Source organism: Tympanuchus pallidicinctus, unplaced genomic scaffold, assembly GCF_026119805.1.
Source record: "Tympanuchus pallidicinctus isolate F22 unplaced genomic scaffold, pur_lepc_1.0 scaffold3, whole genome shotgun sequence".
In the NCBI taxonomy this organism is placed as follows: Eukaryota; Metazoa; Chordata; class Aves; order Galliformes; family Phasianidae; genus Tympanuchus; species Tympanuchus pallidicinctus.
In genome coordinates, this window is record NW_026294747.1 from 92,610,138 (window position 1) to 92,629,893 (window position 19,756).

Sequence of the window (19,756 nt, forward strand, 5' to 3'; positions counted from 1 at the left end):
AACATAAAAAGGGATATCCCATAAGAAATAATTCAACTGACTGCTACTTACCGGACCCTAGTGGAGATCAATACAGGGAAAGAAACCCCGATGCCAGAAATACCTTTTCCCTCGTGATACAGAGACTCCAAAAACTCCCAAATATGTTGCAAACAATTTAATTAATCAAAAGAACATGAAGGCCAGTACAGTTCTCTAAATGAGAGTTTTCCTTGGATACAAGTAAATGCTTAAACACTAATCAGTAATGCTAATTCTGGTAACAGTACTCCGATTTTTAACAATCATCTATGACAACTCATGTTTACCTTGCACATAAACCCAGCATCTCGACTCTTCTAAGTACACCTTGTTAAAACTCACAGAAAGTCCACTCATTAGCATAGGAGTGTGACTACTGATCCCTGAAAGCTAACCTGAAGGGAAAGCGTGAATACACATGTAATTGGAGCCTTGGGACACTTGATGATTACAAAAAGAAAGTAACAGAAAGCAGCTGTAAGGGATCATCCAGCTTGCCCATTTTATTACCCAGAGTCAGAACTGGTCCTGGTTTAGCTATTTCTCACAGACTGTTCCCTCTATTGTTAAAATCCTTTAGAAATGGAGCTCCATTCCACAAGCCCCAAACGCAATCTTTCAGTACATCACTCCCCTTAATATTCAATAGGTTTTCTGAGCACTCGGTTTAAATTTCCTGCTCTGAAGTTCGGAGTTGCTATTTCCTCAGTGGAACATCACTTTTTCTATCAATATTTTACAATCTCCAGTACATATTACACTCTAATCTTGTCTTCTTTAGAGAGCATAGACCCAGATCTTTCAGTGCTTTCTGTTCCCTTATATTTTCTAAATAATTTTGATGGGTCTTCTCCTGATTATCTTCAACTACACCTGTCTTCAAATACCCGAAGCTCATGACAGTGATCCAGCACAAGCCTCATCACTGTTTTGGAGATTGGAAGAGCTTCGAATTTATTATTCAAAGCATGCCAGTTTACACCACATGAGAAAAAAAAATGAGATGCCTTTCTCAACAACTAACAGTTGCCAAATGTCCCTGTCCTTAGTGAATTTTAGTTATTTTTTCCTTTCAGCTCTCAACAGCCATTCTCAGCTGTGACCCTCACAGTACACAGTGCACATCTAAGCTGCGCTAACAATTATGTTTTTAGAAAAAGGACATCATGCATTCCTGGAAAGCCACATTTATCCCCCAACCGTGTTCAAACTTGAATGGTAAGATTTCAGTGATTTCTTCAGCTAATTCTTCTAAGGTTCAACCTACTTGAAAACTTCTCATTTATAAAGGCAGTCATTGATACAGTCTTTCCTTACTTTAGCTTATATATAGAACACTAACATTTTCATGAAGTCACCTAAAACTTCATATAAAACCTGTCCAACTTTTTGGTTTAGTTGTTAAAGAGAATTCTAATCGTGTCCCTGTCAAAAGATAAACGAAAATCAAAGTTGTGCAGAACAGGGAATTGAGTAAGGTAGCAGCGCAAATAAATGACCGAATAAAAACTTCCATAATTCCAGTACTTATAATAGATGTGAAAAGCCTCTACTTTGCCAAAAAGTAAAGCTGAACTCTTTTAGCAGCATCCATGTAGGTCTTGAAACAAAATGAACTCTAAGTTTTACATTTTGTTTCATGTTTCCTTATTTCATGGAATCATAGAAAGGTTTGGGTTGGAAGGGACCTTTAATATCATCTAGTTCCAACCTCCCTGCTGTAGGCAGGCACATCTCCCTCTAGACCAGGTTGCTCGAAGCCTCATCCAGCCTGGCCTTGAAGGCCTTCAGGGTGGGAGCATCCACAGCCTCTCTGGGCAACCTGTTCCAGTGTCTCACCACCCTCACAGTAAAGAATTTCTTCCTGATATCTAGTCTAAATCTACCCTCTTCCAGTTTAAAACCATTGCCCTCCTCCTGTCACTACATGCCTATACAAACAGTCCATCCCCAGCTTTCCTTTAGGCCCCCTCCAAGTATCGGAAGGCTGCTGTGAAGTCTCCTTGGAGCCTTCTTTTCTCCAGGCTGAAGTGCCACAGCTCTCACAGCCTGTCCTTACAGGGGAGGTGTTCCAGACCTCTGGTCACCTCTATGGATGATTATTTATTGTTGCACTTTGCAAACTGACCTCAAAGACTCTACTATTTATTCTGTCTGAATCTAAAAGTGTGTGTAAGAAACATTTAAACGACAAATGCTGTGTTGCTGTGTTTTGGGTTTTTTTTTGTTTTGTTTTGTTTTTGTTGTTGTTAAAGTTCAAAGAGGAAATAGAAGTACTGGCTGCTTTTGGAACTGATTATCAGACAGATTAACTTTGTTTCCTGATCAGTAACTGAAAATACTTCTGGCAATGCTCAGATATGGACAGAAAACTACAGCTTTTTTCAATAAGAAAAGCAAGTCTGCATTACACAGTTTGCATCTATATGGTCCAAATGACTTTTCCAGGCCTTGGGACCTGCACATTCTTTGCCAATAATGGGGAAAATTTGCCCACCCCACACACTATCCTCATCTTCCAGAGAAAACAGAAAAATCAATAAAAAGTTAGATTTGACATAAAAGTCTACAGGTTCAATCATGTGTATTTGTGGAGTGTTGTCTCTGCAGTTCCAAAAGGCAGAGAAAGATAATGCAATCTGACACACAGGTCATGAGGGACAAAAGTAGGCTGAGAAATATGGCTGGGGAGACACGTATGGAGGAGAACTGGTTCCTCCTCCTTGTTTTAATGAGCTCCTCTTTCCATCCAGCTCTACTTGCACTGCATTACTGCGGCAACTACAAGAAACTCTCCCAAATTATCAGTGAGAATGGGTGAGCAGCAGGAAGCACCAGTGTCACCTCCCTGAGTTCCAAGAAATCATCATGGACTGCTGCAAGAGAGATCAGACACCTACACCAGAACCCAATTAATCCTGCAGACAAAGAGGCCTCTGCTGTCAGGAGATGCCACACAGGTCCTCAGCCACCTTCTCTTGAAACATGCTCCCAATTCATGGTACTATGACAAAAGACTTGGGTTATTTTGTGTTATTTTCTTTTTGGGACCTTTGGCAAAGCTACCACAAGAGTAGTATTCATCCCAGGAGCAATCACTTTGTTTTTTGCAGAAACTTGCTGTGGCGACATACAAAGCTCCTGAGTATGCAGCCAACTGGACTACTGAAGGTCTTTAGACCAAAGGATCACTCATTCTGAAAGACAGAGTTAAGAAACACTGCTGCTCCCTTTAATTAAACTAAAGCATAACTGCTAAGATCTCTGACAACTGTGTGATGGTCCATCCTACAGAAAGTAGTTGCATCCTCATCAAATAGTAAGAGAAAATTTAGCCTGCTTGTTGCAGCTGTTTTTTTCTCTATTAAACAACTTCTCTATTAAAACCATTTGGGAGATGCTATAAATCCAACATCCTCAAATAAAAAAGATATTTATGAAACGTTACAAAACAAAGCATGGTTTCACCTATTACCTCATGCTTAATACAAAAAAAAAAATCAACTTTATTATTTATGTACTAGCTACAGTTCCTCTTTTTGAAATAGATATCCTGAGCAGAATTAGATTATTTTAGGCTGTTGTATTTGATAACCAGCAAATTTCGCTTCCTGCTATGTACCTTAATGCCAAAGCTAAAAGAAATTCTATTACTTTTTGATTTCTTTATTCTGTTTAGCAAACAGTTGAACCATAGCTATGCTATCTTAAGTGCCAAACAGTGCTTTGGCACGAAGTGCCAAACTATGTCACAAAGTGCCAACATTAGATTTACTTAATTTCTCTTCACTGAAATGGTCAAATACAGGTCTGAGTTTCTTAGTGCTTAACCTTAATATTCTAAAGCACCCAAATCTTTCTCTTGCACTGCCTTCAAGAACTCAACAGGGGCCAGGCACTAGCATCAATGGTCCTAACCAGATGAGCACGAAAGATGAAAAGACACATGCAGAATTGCACTTGTATGGTAATAGAGCCATTACCCAACAACATCCACTGATTTCCTGCAGGGTTTATAATAGATCTGGCTATTTACCTTCTGCCTTTAGTGACCGCCTCATAGAAAACAGCATTAGCTTGCTCTGTTGTGCTTCATGAATCACACCGAGGTGGCTGTAATTGCATGTCTGCTGGCAGGAAGCTAAATAGCAACAACGAATGGAGACAATAACATGGGAAGGAAGCATATCACTGACTGTGTGTATGAGTGAATGCATAAATCTGGTTTAAGACCACAAAATTTCCTGCATTTCATTCTTGCTGGAAGGTACAAGCACAGAGATAGAAAGCCCATGCTCATGACACTTAGGATGCACAAAACTGCTGCTCTGAGCTCCTCAGGGAGAGGTGGGTGGGTGACAGTACGCACTCGAAGGAGGGGGTACTGTAAAACCTTTTGGGAGGGGCTGGCTTTTGTCTAACAGACTCGAAAAGATCCTCTCCGTACTATAATAAGAAAATTTCTAAAGCACTTTTCACTGCCATATTTTGCAGTTGGATTGTGCATAATCAAAGAATTTTAGGATGTTATAAACACAAAATTAACAAGAGAGTTAGGCAAAGCAGACTATGATAACAAAAGAGAGCAAACAGAAAGCTTACCCCTATCCTGGGCTTGCTCACAAAACACCAGTAAAGGCGATCTCCAGACAAGCTCCTTCCCCCCTGGTAGCCAGCTCTTAAACAGGTCTAGGAGGGATGGAGCCAGGCTCCACCCCTTCCGGCAGCACAGTGAATTGCCTTCACCTGTGCTCCTCTGGCTGACTCATGGCTCGCCTCAGGTGATCAATCAGAGGTTCAGGCCGTGACTCAGCAGCTCCCATACAGTTTGAAAGAGCAGAAGGAAACCAAACTACCACCATTTCCACTATTAAAGCATGGTAAGGCCAATTTGTTACTTTGGAAAGCAGAAAGCAAACTGTTACTTGAATATTATCAAAATACTTACTGCCTGGTCCTAGGAGAACATGGCTATTTTCATTCCATTTCCATTTGTTTGAAGTGTCAACTTCAAACAAAAAAATACAAAGATATCTAATTCTGTGTTAAAAACACTAAGGAGCTTTCTTTGACGCTGCACAAATTGCATGGGACACAATGCAGCTGTGACTCTCATGGACCCCTAACAATTCTTTCCTCCTTGAATCCTTGAAAGCAGTTTCTTAAGAACAACAAAGATGTACCAAAGAGTCAAAGTACTCCCAATGAAAGTAAAAGCAAAGCCACTAATAACAAAACTCAAATAACACAGAGCGGTAAGTAGATTTCTAGTGAGTTTTGCAAAGAGTTCCAAATAATTATTTCTAGGCTAAAGCTTATCAGACTAAAAGCCTCAAGCAGCACAACTGACATAGAAGGGAATATATGATGCTTCTTACAGAGTTACACGGCTTTGATTAACTGAAACATGCTCATGCTAGAATTTAATGAGTTAAAAGCTCCGCCTTATGTAGTGAAAATACTACATGCTGTATTATCATCTTTTTTCTTTTCTAATAGAGCTCCCGTGAGGAGTACAGAGGCTCCTAAACTTTGAAGAAGCATGAAACAGTCTCAATGTATTCTCATTCAGGCTGTCAAGAGATGTAAGGCACTGGCTGTTAATATTTCAGATTGCTCTTTGGTTATGCTAAATGACATTCTTTCAATTTTCAAGGCAAATACAATAAATGTCCCCACCAAAGAAAGTAACAGTGAATATGCCAGAGAAATCAGGAATTTAAATGAAGGAGGACCATTCAATAAGCTCCTGCTGTTTACTTTTAGCGAAAAAGTAATAATGGAACTTAAAAATATTCAAAGGCACATGCACTGTATCTCAAGAAGGGAGAGAGAAGAAAAAGGAGAAAGACTGAAACTGCGTATACACCCTGTGAAGGTATGTATACAAATACCTTTATGTGGGCATGTAAGCGCATGGATACATACATATGTATGTGACTATACGTGTAAGTACACACACAGACATACACAGAATCACAGAATCACCCGGGTTGGAAGGGACCTCAAGGATCGTGTAGTTCCAACCCCCCTGCCCAGCAGGGCCACCAAACGTACACATTCAGATCAGGTTGCCCAGGACCCCGTCCAACCTGGCCTTGAACACGTCCAAGGATGGGGCATCCACAACCTCCCTGGGCAGCCCGTTCCAGGGCCTAACCACTCTCCTTGTAAAGAACTTCCCCCTAACATCCAACCTAAATCTTCCCTCCTTCAACTTGGATCCATTTCCCCTAGTCCTGCTGTTGTCAGCCCTTATGGACATCCTCTCTTTTAGGTACATGCATTAGTCAAAGCAAGAAGGTACTGAAACAGCTCAAAGATGGAGTGAGATGAGACGACTTCCTCTCATCAGTTCTGTTGTCTAATCTCATAGCATCTCTGGGTTATCTTTCGTCCAATCAAAGCTCCATTTCTGTATCCTGAAAGCATAACTATCTTAAGAACTGGCTACATCTGATGCACATGATGGGGTTATACATGGAATAGTTTTATTTTTGGTGTTTAAAAAAAAACAAACCACCATGCCCAGGCTATCACATCCACCACACAGTGTGAAAAACCACCCACGAAACAGAATCTAGTTACCTAAATAAATCAGCAGGCACTTCTTAAATGACTCACCACTTACATGTATTAGCTTGTGGGCAGACTTATGCAAAATGGGCAAAACGAAGACCACTACCCAGGTGCAAGGTTTAACAACCGTGCAACATACAAAATGTAAGAAGATGAAGAAGGGGAGGTAGTACTCATTTAGATTGTGTACAGAAAAAATAACCAAATTCTATCCTCTCTTGAACTCTTTCAAGTAAATGTTAGCTATTTGTCCCTCCATCCTGTTCTGCAAAAAGGAAGGAACTGGTTCTGCTTTCTAAAGTGATACAGAGCAAACAGAGACAGCAAAGACAGATAATTTACCTTTCACAAATCCAAGAAAATGCCAGTTACATCTAACCAAATGGAGAAAGCATTCGAAGTTATAACATTTTAATCACACATCTATATAAGCTTTCAAAGGCAAACATTACACTGAAATACAAAGGGTTAATTCTGAACTGCAGTAAGTGCCAGAACATTTATTCACATCTCTATTTCCAAGAAGTGCTGGTTCCTGCACTGAAGTCTTCAGACACCAAGCTTATCTACTGATGGCAATACTTCAGCTGCCCAAGTCCAACACCGAACACCCACTGTTCCTTTTAGCAGCTTAAAACATAAAATAGGACTTCCCACCACTCACACAGTGGTGCAGCAAGTTATCCGCTCTCACAGCAAGCAGTCAGAAATCAAACATTTTAAAACGTAGCGAAGGAAGAGCCACCCAACAACCATGTAGTGGTTAAAAAACTTCATTGCGATCTTCTGACATCCCACAGCCAGTGGCAGCATAACACTTGAGATCTTAAAAGATACATCTTTTTTTGTTTGAGCCTTCTCTAGCTGACTTGCTTACTATTTTTCTTTCAGCAGCAACAGCAATGAACACCAGGGAGCTTCACAGATTCGTTGCAGCCTACAAAACTTCCAATTCCCTCCCTGCTATATTTCTCTTTCCATCTATTTCTCCTTTCCTGGCATAACTCCCATCTTTTCCCCTTCCTTCTCCTCTATTTTATGTTTCACTTTGATGTTCTTTCCACATTTCTGGCGAATTTTCATTACAGATTTAACAGGATATAACAGAATTAACACCCAACTCTGCAAATTTTAAAATCAGCAAACACGAACCATAGCAAAGGAGCTGCAAAAAGCACAAATAATATCCTCAGAATAGTACAAAAGGCATGCCTTAGTAAATTCTAAATTACCTACATCTTGCTAGACAAAAAAAAAGTAGAATTAGCGTTTCAAAGCTTTCCAGTTTGCTGGAAATATCCTGCTGTCAATAAAACCCTGCACGTGCTGGCTCTTCAAGGAGTTAAAAAGCAGAAAGGTTATTACATCAATCTACATATTTCCATCCAAACCAACTGAGAGCAGACTTGAAATTATTGGGGATTTTCTTAATCAAGCACAGATGAACAAAGTAGGCTGCATGCATTATATTAGGAATTTTTTCCATATTCACTAGATAATTAGTAACTATAAATCTGATTGAAGTCTAGTTTTCAAGCTGAAAAATGACAAGAGGATTTCAAAACATTTGGAGAAGAGGGTGGAGAAAGAAGTCAACAGCAGTAATTGACACTGAATATGTGCACTATGATTTGATGTACATTTTGCACAACACATTGAAAATTATAATTAAAATCAGAGATTTTAACATAGACAATAAGAGAAAACTGCCATCGAAGCGTTACATAAAGGAGGTTTTTCCCCAGTTCACAAGATAATTACTGCAAATTTCAGGTACATGTTGAATAACCGGACATTACAGAGGACACTGAGACATCTGCACTTATAAATTCAACCTTCAACACAGAGGTCCGAATGCAATGACACACCAGTAACCTTGTGGAGAATGGTTTGGATTTATCAAGATAGCTCTCACTCACCAAGCCAACCTGTGCAACAGAGAACTGATAGTCTCCAGGGAAACCAAAATCCTCCTGGCAGCTCATGGCTATATGTATTTCATACATAGCACTTCACTGCATATACACAAAAAAGTATAGATAGCTTCAAAACGCTTGAAGGCTTTATTCGAAAGTAACCTGGTGATTTCGGTTCCTTTTCACATTAAATCTCCAGTGTTTCACATGCATTTTCCCCTTCTGTTGTAACAGCTATTTTCAGTCTATCCTGTAAAACCATATTCAGGATGATGCTGTGTGCCAAGTTTGTTTGATTTTTTTTAAAAGCTTGAAATGGATTTTTTCCAATCCTGTGACTAAAGACCATATATTAACCTGTTTCAGATGCTCTCAATTCTTGCTTGCATCAACTAATAACATTCTTTTGCTTCAAAAGCAACAGTACATACTAAGCACTTAATACTTTAAATTAGCATAAGTATAGTAGTGACTTTGATCTTTTCATCTTCTTCTTGGCTTAGAATATTTGATTTTTTTTTAGATAAAGAGATGACATTTCCTATTTATGTACTTTTTCGTTTGGAACAGAACATCAAGTTTAACTTTTCAGGGCTCCTTTGGTGCTTTTTTAAATCAAATCTCTTCATTTTGGTAATCTTGTATTTTTTCCACAGAAGTCGGTTAAATTGTTTTCAGCTTTCCTGGCAAAACTAAATCAATGTCACAGCAGCTAAAGCATGCGACACGCATTGTTTAACTAAGAAAGCCGTGGTACTTGAAGGTATATTCTCAATTAGATTTTTGCCCCAGATTTGGTTATGTTGGGTAAGAAACTGCAACATGATGAAACGCAATACAAACAGGAGATAGGTGAGACATAGAAACTAAATGCAAAGAAAAAGAAGATGCCAAGTGTTTGGATTTCTTTTTTAAATACCATCCCTTAATGATGTTAAGATAAACACTTCTGTGGGCACCTCTACTCAGAAAACACAAGTCATGTTAGACTATAAAGAGAAAAAAAAATGGCCCTATCTAACCCCATCCTGACACATAACCCATAGGGTTTCCCAGGAAAACCCTCAGGTTTTAAAAATGAATAAAAATTAATTTAGGTCTGTCTTCCTTTCCAATTGTTATGCATGTTTGGGAACTCCAATGCAAAACATCCTCCAGAACATATTTACCATTCCTCTCAGCATTCCATCCCCACACTCCTATTTTTTTCATTTAACTCTACTAAAGTTGGGAATATTCTCCCATCGGTGAAAATGTTAATACTTCTGTTAGGAACAACAGAACTTCATGGTAAGAGGCTGCTTCTGCAGCTGAGCAAGATTTAAATTTCACTGTAGATCTCATATCACCGTCACAGCAGCTGCTCCCAAGACCAACATGTAGCTGCACATGGACACCTCGGTCTCTGAGCAGCACCAACAGGACCAATCCCATAGGATCTTAAGCTGTTCAGGTACCTGGAGGAGAACAGGTCTCAAGAGGAAGATCCTATGATCCAATCCTCACTGTTTACAAAAGTCACAGGAAATGCTCTCTGCTAAAGCACACTTTATGTGCAAAGATTTGAGCGGGAATGTACAGAATTGAAGGATGGCAGTGATTCACACAAAGCAACCTCCCCATGAGCTCCTGATTAACTTGGCATGGGGAAGAGGCACATGTTACCTCATCTGTGATCCTCAGAAAAACCACACAAACTAATTCCAGAAGATATAAAGCTAAAAGAAACAAGTGGATTAATGATTTTGATCATTAACGTGCTAGACGATCATGTCCTTTAGAAATAGGATCGGGAGGGTTACCCCTGCACCAAAGACAACCTGTTTTAGAGGCCATGCGTAATGGGAATGACCAGCTCCACCAGTACACACAGCTGGTTACACATCAGATGAAAATCAGTTCAGAAAATAACACTTTTCGTTGAAACAAGTTTTTGCTCCCCGAATCAGTGCTATTATACGAATTCCTACATAAACCATTCCCAATGAGAAGCACAACGAATGAAAAGCGATTCCCACTGGTGAGTCTTTTGTTCTCCAACTCCTCTATTGCTGTAGCCTCAAATATACCTTCTTTGCCAAGCATTCAGCTCACCCCACAGATTCTCTGAGCTGGAGAGAAGGCAGCACTGTTGTGGATATGAAGCCACAAGCACTGGATCCATGGCAAGCGAGCTGTTGCTGAGGTGAATGGATGGGGCTGAGCGCTCCTCACCTTTTTTTTGTCTAATGAAGATTTCTGTCCTGTACCATTTGGGAGCTGGAAGTAACAGAATTGTCTTATTTTAAAAGTCCTAGCAAGCTGGTTTTAAACTGACCTAGGAAAAACATTCAGAAACAAAGCAGAAAAACCAACCACAATACCACCTCCAAACCCTTTGAATTAAAAATAACAATAATAATAAAACCCTTCAAAAGTAAGGACCTGAAAGCAAAATCTTGCAGAAAGTACTATGGGACACTGCCTAGAACCAGCAGTGTATTTAGAAGTGATAAGGCTTTCACACAGTAATGCAAACGACTTGCAAGCAATAGCTCACCACTGGCACCTAAACGAAGCATGTCACTGCCAAACACACCACATCACTTCAACTTGGCAAGAAGGCTTGAGAGAAAGCCAAAGAGTAGTGGAAAAGGCTGTTAAAAGTTAACAAAGCACTTCCCAAAAGTACTATTTTGTTTTTTTAAGCAAGTCTGCTAGGGCATGGGTGATGGATTTACTACAGGAAAAAGTTTTTCTTGGCAAAAACGCCTTGCTTTTTTTGCTTAGAGCAAATTTTCCTGTCACTCTCTAGAATCTGAACTCCTACTCCCTTGCTTCAGAAAAATGTGGCCTGTTTCTGTTTTATGTGAAGAATTCCCACACAGTGATACTGATAGCATGCGAATCTATTGTTTAATATGGGTCATGGGAAAATGGACACAAAATCAACTATCGCTGGAATGGAACAACTAAAGTAGGATTATAGTAATTTATTTTTTATCTTGCAATAAGATAATTGTTGCAATTCTTTTGAAAAATATCAAAGCATTTCCCCCAGTGCTTATGAGAAAGCGTTTTTATCTTTATTTCAGTAAAAGCACATTTAAAGCACTTGCTTTAACTTCAAAGCCACCAAAGAATGAGTTAATGAAGTTACTACAGCCTAACCTCAAAGTAGTAAGTGCATGCAATGGTGATGTAAAAGATGCCCTATCCAACACAGACAGGATTCTTTGGCAGTAGAAAGATGGCAATTATAAGGCATTATGAAGACAACCTAGAGATCTAAACCTTTCTTTGCACCCTGGACAGGTTCCCTTTCAGGTGGTCAGTGACACCAAAAGAAATAGTTTCACAAATCTCACTCATACAATAATAAATACAGAAGTAAATAAACAGGTCAAATCCTCAGTTCCTGATGTAAGGAAGATAAAATATATTCCAAGAGTGGCACAGTAGTGGATGAAAATCCATATTTATTTGCCAACACAGAACACCAGAACTGCTCGCTATTGTTCTTGCTTGCCACTGCTAGCACAGACAGCACCTCAGGAACATTCCTGTGACAGGGCAGAGCGCAGTGTCTCCGTGCCATGGCCAACACCGTTTTCTCACTGTTCCTAACCCAAGGAGAGGTCGTAAGCGGCCTCAAGGGGGTCTAACTTCTAATTGTGTGCCAGCTGATGCACAAGGTGCTGTTGCTTCCATGCATTACAAGGTGTATTCTGCAAAATAGAGAATCAGTCACTTCTAGAACCTGTCAGGTCAAGAAGAGCCAGACCTGTTACTTTCTTAATAACAAAATGCCACTGGTAAAAATAGTCTCCTCACACACGGCTAGGATCCTTAAATAATGACTAAGCCTGGTTTAAAAAAAATGCAAAGAGGTGGTCTGAGTTTCCAACAGTAGTTCTGGAAGGGTTCTGTGGAAATATCTGCTGAGGAGCAGACCAATCTTTCCCCAGAATTTACCCTAACAAAAAAAACAAACAAACAACAAAGCCCACAAGGAGAGCAAAAGTACAGCTTGACAACAAAGTCTCACAATTATAAAGTATTTCATTCTTTCTCTTTATTCAAGAGTGAACACATGGTGCAGAACAATGAAAATAATCCCACAGAATACGTACAATTTTATCTATTTGATCATTTGAAAGGCTTCATCAAGGCATTCAACCCAGCTGGAAGAACTGGGTAGAAGAAGGACTGCAGAGAAAGGCAGATGCTCCATCGGAACGGAGCGTCCCTCGGTAAATAAACAACATAAACAGAAAAAACAAAACAAAACAAAAAAATCCCCCACAATTCTGACACAGTTCCAAACTCTACGAGACAATAACATAACAAAAGAACATTTATTCTGTCATTCTTTTCGTTCTTTTGTTCTGTGAATTCAGATAAAAGTAGATGTTTTTTTTTTTTTTTCCCTTTGGCTTACTAATAATCTGTGCAATAATTGCCAGTGAATTAACCCATGCAATTTAGCACTATTTGTCAATTCTTCTATCAGTTATAATTAAGAAGTTTAGGAAAAAAATGTTCAAATAAAAGAACACCAATAAAGGGCTTAGCAACCAAGGAACTACAGCACAAGACTGATGTTTATTTATATTTCCCCAGTAACCATGTCTTGGCTTATCTCTAACTTTATCAAAATTCCATCTATTCATTTGTAAACCTCATATCACATTCTCTTTTAGATTTAAGGCCTTTTATCAATTCATTTGGAAACATATGGCATCTTTAGGACTTCTCACATCCTTGACGTCTTTAATATTTTATGTACCATGTAGCATGCGGAAGCTTCTGTATTCTCAGAAAGAGATGAACTCTTTCAACTGATGACTGAGACAGGTAATATTACTGAGATAGGTAATATTTTTGCAGTTCTTAACTCATCTGATGACTGTCAAGCCTGTCTTTAGAGCATTGATCAAGAGCCACAGCTCACAGCAAAGGCTTAATGAGATTCTCCTCTTCTTGAAAAGGACTGTTTTTCAGCAAGTCTGCAGCTAATCAGTGCAAGTCTCAAGTTGAGAGCATGATTATTGGGGGGGAAGGGGCAGGGAGAAGGAAAGGAAGGAAGCTGAGAGTCCTTTACAATTTAACTATACAAAGCTCCATTTATATGAATAAGCAGGCTTTGGGAAAAAAATCAAAAATTTAAAAAAAAAAAACAGAAGGAAAGAAAAAGAAAACAATTGGCTGGGAAGCCTTAAACTTGCAGTTTTTGTACAAGACCTTACTACAATTCCAGGGTTACCATTCACCACTAAGAGCCATGTCAGTTAGATATATTGACTGAGTAAGCAGTGGACTCAGCTGAAAACTCCTGCATGCCATCTTGCATCTGGGAAACCCCCAATACATTGCTGCTGATCTTAAGTTTATCACAGTACAGAGTGTCACAAATACCACCAAGTCATTTGCAAAAGCATGACTGTAGACATTAGCCAAGAGTTTACTGGGCATACACTTATGTCACAGGAAGTAAGTTGCAATTTTATGCAGTAATTATGATACCTGGACTCTTCTCAAGTGCAGGATATCCCCATTTTGTATGACAACAGTAAGACGAAACTAAATCACTAAGACTTGTGTTAATGCTCATTCTACACGTCAAAAAAATGTAACACATGCTAAGGTTTTGCCATACCTCAGCTATTACCAGAGAAGCTTGTTTGAGAAGTAAAAACAAGACTAGCACAGTGCTCAGTAAATGCCAGTACATTTGTGTCCTCCACACAAACAATGGAAAATTTTCCAGACTGCCTCATCACTTAAACAGGAAAATGCAGAGGAGTTGGACTCGACAATCTCTTGAGGTCCATTCCAAATCCTGCAATTCTGTGATTCTATGAATGCAATCTGGAGGCTGAATCAATCTTTATCAGCTTTGTAATATTAAGAGTGTAAGACAGCAATTTTCAAACAGGACTTCACCAAGATATTACATTGGATAGATCTGACATTGCTACAGACTGACTATGAACTGGTAAACAAAGGTTGCATGTAGCTGGAACTCACTCAGCAATAAACTGATGTTTACTAATGGAACTAATGTTAACTAATGGAAAAAGGTGCGTTATGGCAGGCCCAGATGAGATGTTTACTTGGCAGTACATTTGCATATTATACAGACAGAATACTTATTAGGCTACATAATACACATACATGTAGGCACTGAAAAGCAAAAGAGAAATGATGGTCTTATGCAGATAATAATTACCATGGATTTTTCTCTATACAAAGTCAAGGTAAAGAAAATGCGGGTCAGGCATTCACACAAAATCCATGGAAATGCCTAAGACTAGCTTCGAGTACAATTAACACTTGAAACGCAATTATTCAAGTCTGCAAGCTACATTATTTTGCTGAGTGCAATATTCATAACCTTAATTTAAATTGTAGTCACAATTACGCTTGTTGCTAAAGCAACAATTCTACCTATTTACAGAACTCGACAAAGAAGATGAGAAATTCTGCCACTTCCATGCACAACCGAGGCAACAGATTTAAACCATTAAATGTTTTCAGGTTATCCTACAGACAGAATACAAATTGATGCCATTTTTAGGTTTTAAAGTAACCTTTCACTGTTCAGTAATAAAACAAGTCTAATACACTCACAAGTTGTTTTTCATTACATTTTCAGATTTAAAAACAAAACAAGTTATTGTGAAAGATCCAAAAGGGGTCTGAACCCAGAAACACAAGTCGCCTTCTTCAGTACAAGACCTTGTGCATGCATACAATTCTATGGGTCTTATTCATGCAGGATCAACAGCAAAATGACAGCTGCACTCTGGGTTTCACTTGTATTAACTCAACATGAAGCATACCTCCAGCAACAGAAGACTCTCAAAAGTGAAAACCCATGCAACATCACATCCTCTCTTGTTACTTAATCAAATGATATCTATCCCTCCATTTTTACCATCACCCTCAAGGTTTTGCAGTTCATCTGTTCAACTTCACCTGTCTTTTAATATTCTTTCTATATTTTATCTGCTCTACTTCCCCTTGATGCCCCCTCCTCCCCCCCCTTCCTGAACACCTTGGCACCTTTTTCACTACCCTCCATTTTACAACACAACCTTTCCTCCTGCTGTCCTTTCTTCAGAATGACACTGTCACTCAGAAGATCCAGCCAGTCCCACACAGGGCATTAAGGAAACAACACAGCTTGTCAGCCTGTACCAAGGGAAGCCAAAGCTTCTCAGGGATGAGCTAACTCAGTGACATTATCTGGAGCTGCACACATGATGAATGCCTCTAGACACAAGAGGACTAACTGTCATGTAAAGTCCTCTTAAACTTCCTGACAGAGATTGATGCTGCTGTGAGGCCCATGTTCATGGAAGGATGTTGGGTACTGACTTGCTTTTACTCCCCATTTCAGCATGCAGCACAATGTACGATGTTATCCCATCATGCCTAAATTGGGCTCTGCCAATGGCTATTCACTCCAGCTAATCTTCTGAACATGCCAGCCCACTTAAGAAAGTTCTTGTTGTAGGCTTTGGCAACACCTCATCATTCTTCTTCTCGTCTTTGTCCAGAAGCCCCAGATCCCACTTTCCCTCCTTTGATTATTAATTATAATTATAGCACTTATTAATTATAGTATTAATTATAACTTTTGAGCCCTGCTGCCCTTCTCCAACATTACTGTCAGCTGGTGGTTTTGCTCAAACTCTTTGGCTGATACATTCTTACATAGCTGCAGGTGTACCTCTCGCTCACCTCTTTCAGTGGAGGAGCCTAAGGCTACAGACTTCCCAAACTCCTGCATGTTCTATGGTGCAGCAAAAGGAAAACTATGGCAGGGAGCCTGGGCTGGAGAAGTAGAAGACGATCACAAGGCTGATACAGTTTTTGGTTGCTGTATTTTCCTGAGAAAGAGGACAGAGGCAGTTTCTACGATTGAAGGATTCTGGCTATAAAGATGTTCTGGAGCAGGTACATGAGATAACGTGAGCTGAGTGCAGGCAGTCTGCCAGTCAGATGACAGGACATGGCCCTGCTCTGAACAGCCAGAAGTCTAAGAGGACTGACAGTCTGCAAAGGGTAGCAAGGAAGGGACAGACTCTTCCAGGGAGGGAGACATGCTACTGAGAATAGGGGAGCACTGCTCTCTTATTCTGCAGGACTTGATCTGCTTGCACTGCTTCCCACACCCTTAATTGTGTCTCCTCTCCAAGTCAGGGAAATAGGACAGATTTTTTCACTCTTCCCTTCATCTGTTCTCGTCATTTTTCAGAAGAGCAAGGCAAAAGCATATGCTACCTCACTCATTCTTTCTCCTGCATAGTGTACTGCAGATACTTTTCAGCTATGCTTTTCCCTCATTCCCAATCACTAAACTGTGAGGTTTCCTGAGGGCCACTGAGATAGCAGTCAAAGGCATCTTTAAACAGTGAGTCAGTCTCCTCCAGACACTCAGCTCTGCTGTGCATCCATGCAAAGAGAGAGTCTGGAAAATGACACGGAAAGCTTGATCTCGACTTTACCCACTACAGATGTGCCTCCCTCCTCAAACCAGTTAGCCATAGATCAATAGGTACTATAATCACGAGACTACATAGTGACAGCCATACCTTTGATACCTTTGGCAGCAGGTTTGGACTCTAAAAGTTCCATCCAGAGTGGCAAAGTCATGGCAGCAGCTTTGAACAACAGCAAGTTCATGCCAATAAACCAGACTGAGCACAGAGAACCAACAACTAGCCTTATCAGTGCAACCTTGTGTCCCATACCCATGCCCTCCAGTGGATCAAGGGCAAAGCACACACAAGAATGAAAGCCTCAAGAAAGTAAAGAACAACCCATATCTTCCTTCTGAGACAACAAACGTAAAGGATAGCGTCAGCTCATCTGGTGCATGCTGACAAAGCTGCAGGAGGATGCCCACTGTTCCATTATCAACTCCATCTTTGGCCAGTGGGGAAAAACGTCTGGTAGCACGCGTGAAAAAGCAGGAACAGAAATGAACACAGAAGTAAGAAATAAAATTAAACTGGCTTCTGCATGTGAAATCTCTTTACAAGCATCACTGGCAGAGACAATGACAAGGTGTTGTCATTTGCATGAAGAAGAGGTGGGACAAAAGGGCACCTGTCTCAGAAGAAGGACCTTGCAGACATTTGTCAGATACCTTTCCTTGCTTTAAGGCACATGCAGTGGGATGTTCCATTTACAGGAGCAAACCATCTCTTGTTCAAAGAAAAATCCTCAAAATGCCATTAAGCATTTTAAGAAGCAACTGCCCCAGTCTGGCAGTAAACTCCTTTTGCACCACAGCTATATTAAGATACACTCAGTCAGATACTGACCAGTGCTGAGCCATGCAGACACACCAAGAAACAGACAATGTGAAATAGCTGAACGTCCACAGTCTCTGTGACAACAGAGAGTCTTTACTCTTCAGATAGGAAGATTAGAAAAATGAATACAAACAGAAACAATCCCTCACAATCAAAATACATCTGCTCAGCATTTTCTTTTCAGTATTAAGAAAGGTAAAGAATAGCTGACACCAGCAATTCTTGTTTTCTCTCAAAGAGGTATCCTTCACTCAGGGTAAACAATTCCAAATCTTTTATCCACGTGAGTTTTTAGAAAAACAGCAACACTTATTTACAAAGTAAATCACAAAGAACTCTATTAAAATTAAAATATTACACAGATTTTGTATATCATGTTATATCTTACTGACATCAAGGAATTTGCAGAAACCAAGTCATAGAGAGACTAAACAAGTTACTACAGAGATCATGCCTAATCACTTCTCTCCCATAGTAAAGCCATGAGACATTTACTATTTAAAGTTACAAGTCATTATGTGATCTCCTGTTCTAGTTAAACACAGGGGAAGTTTTGTTTCTGGGAAAAAAAGGATTAGGCCTGACTTAAAGAATTTCGTCACTTGTACAGAAACGCCTGTCTACCAGCCTCGAAGACTGCCAAATCTGGCTCCTTGGCTCTTGAGCAGCATCAGGAGATGAAAAACACATGAAGACTGGAAAAATGTGCAAAGCCAGAGGCAAAAGAAAAGACAAGGCCACTCAGCACAATCATGTGCAATTCCATAGTTGCTGCTAGGATGGAAAAGCTTTTTGGAAGTTCAGAGCTCTTTTTAAATAGATCCGCAACTATTTTTCCATTATGTGAGTAAATTACAATTAACATTCATTTACGTATGACGTATGGTATGTATCTATTGTAAGAATTCAGTAATTACATCCAGCTAGCAGAGTAGATACAATCAACAACTGCACTGTAAGAATGGAGTACTGTAGCTACCCATTTTCACATCTAAGAATGGATAAAGACTAGGAAAGTTAACACAAACATGGCTATTTCAGTACCCATATTTTCTCCACAGTGAAACACGCATGAACACAAAACATCTTGCAAATATTCCTTCCCTCCCTCCCATTCTGCATTTGCCCACACCAACTGCCAAGCCAGATGTACAGAATCAAAGTGGAGAAAATGACCACTCCATAGCCTGGTGGAGCGGTAAGGTGATGGGATGAGATTCTATGGACGCATCTAAAGTAAATCTTTTTTTTTCTAATCACAATCTGAAAGTACTGGTCCAAAACACATAATATGCACATTCTTCAACATATCTGAGATTTCTAATGCAATTACTATATTGTATCTAACTTCCCAGCTCACATATTTTAATACAAAATAGCAGTACCCCAGTTCAGCTGAGACTTCGAAAGACAAAGCCATACCCACAACTCTTTTTTCTATTCAAAACTAGGTGAAAGGTACAGATTTCTTGCAGGTATGTAGCTACTGAAAATAGGGGCTCAGACAATTAATTCATAAGCAAAAAGTCACTGGCATCATTTATATGGACTTTAGTAAGACCTTTGACATGGTCCCCCATAACTTCCTTCTGTCCAGATTGGAAAGGTACAGATTTGACAAGTAGACTGTTCAATGGATGAGGAACTGGTTAGAAGATTGCACCCAGGGAGTGGTGGTCAATCGCTCAACATCCACGTGGATATGAGTGACAAGTGGTGTACCTCAGAAGTCAGCACTGGGACCAGTGCCCTTTAACATCTTCATCAATTACATCAATAGTGAGGTTGAGTGCCCAGCAAGGCAAAGGAGCTGATCCTGCCCCTCTGCTCTCCACTGGTGAGGCCTCACCTGGAGAACTGTGTCCAGATAGGGAGCCCACAGCACAGGAGAGACATGGACCTGTTGGAGAGTGTCCCCAGGAGGACCACAGA

General features: G+C 39.9%; 1 protein-coding gene across 2 annotated transcripts in view; it reads right to left on the bottom strand.

Annotated features, from left to right (window-relative positions):
• Nucleotides 1–19,756, bottom strand: part of RFTN1 (raftlin, lipid raft linker 1) — a 95,661-nt gene that overhangs the window by 58,735 nt on the left and 17,170 nt on the right. The gene's annotated exons all lie outside the window — the stretch shown is intronic.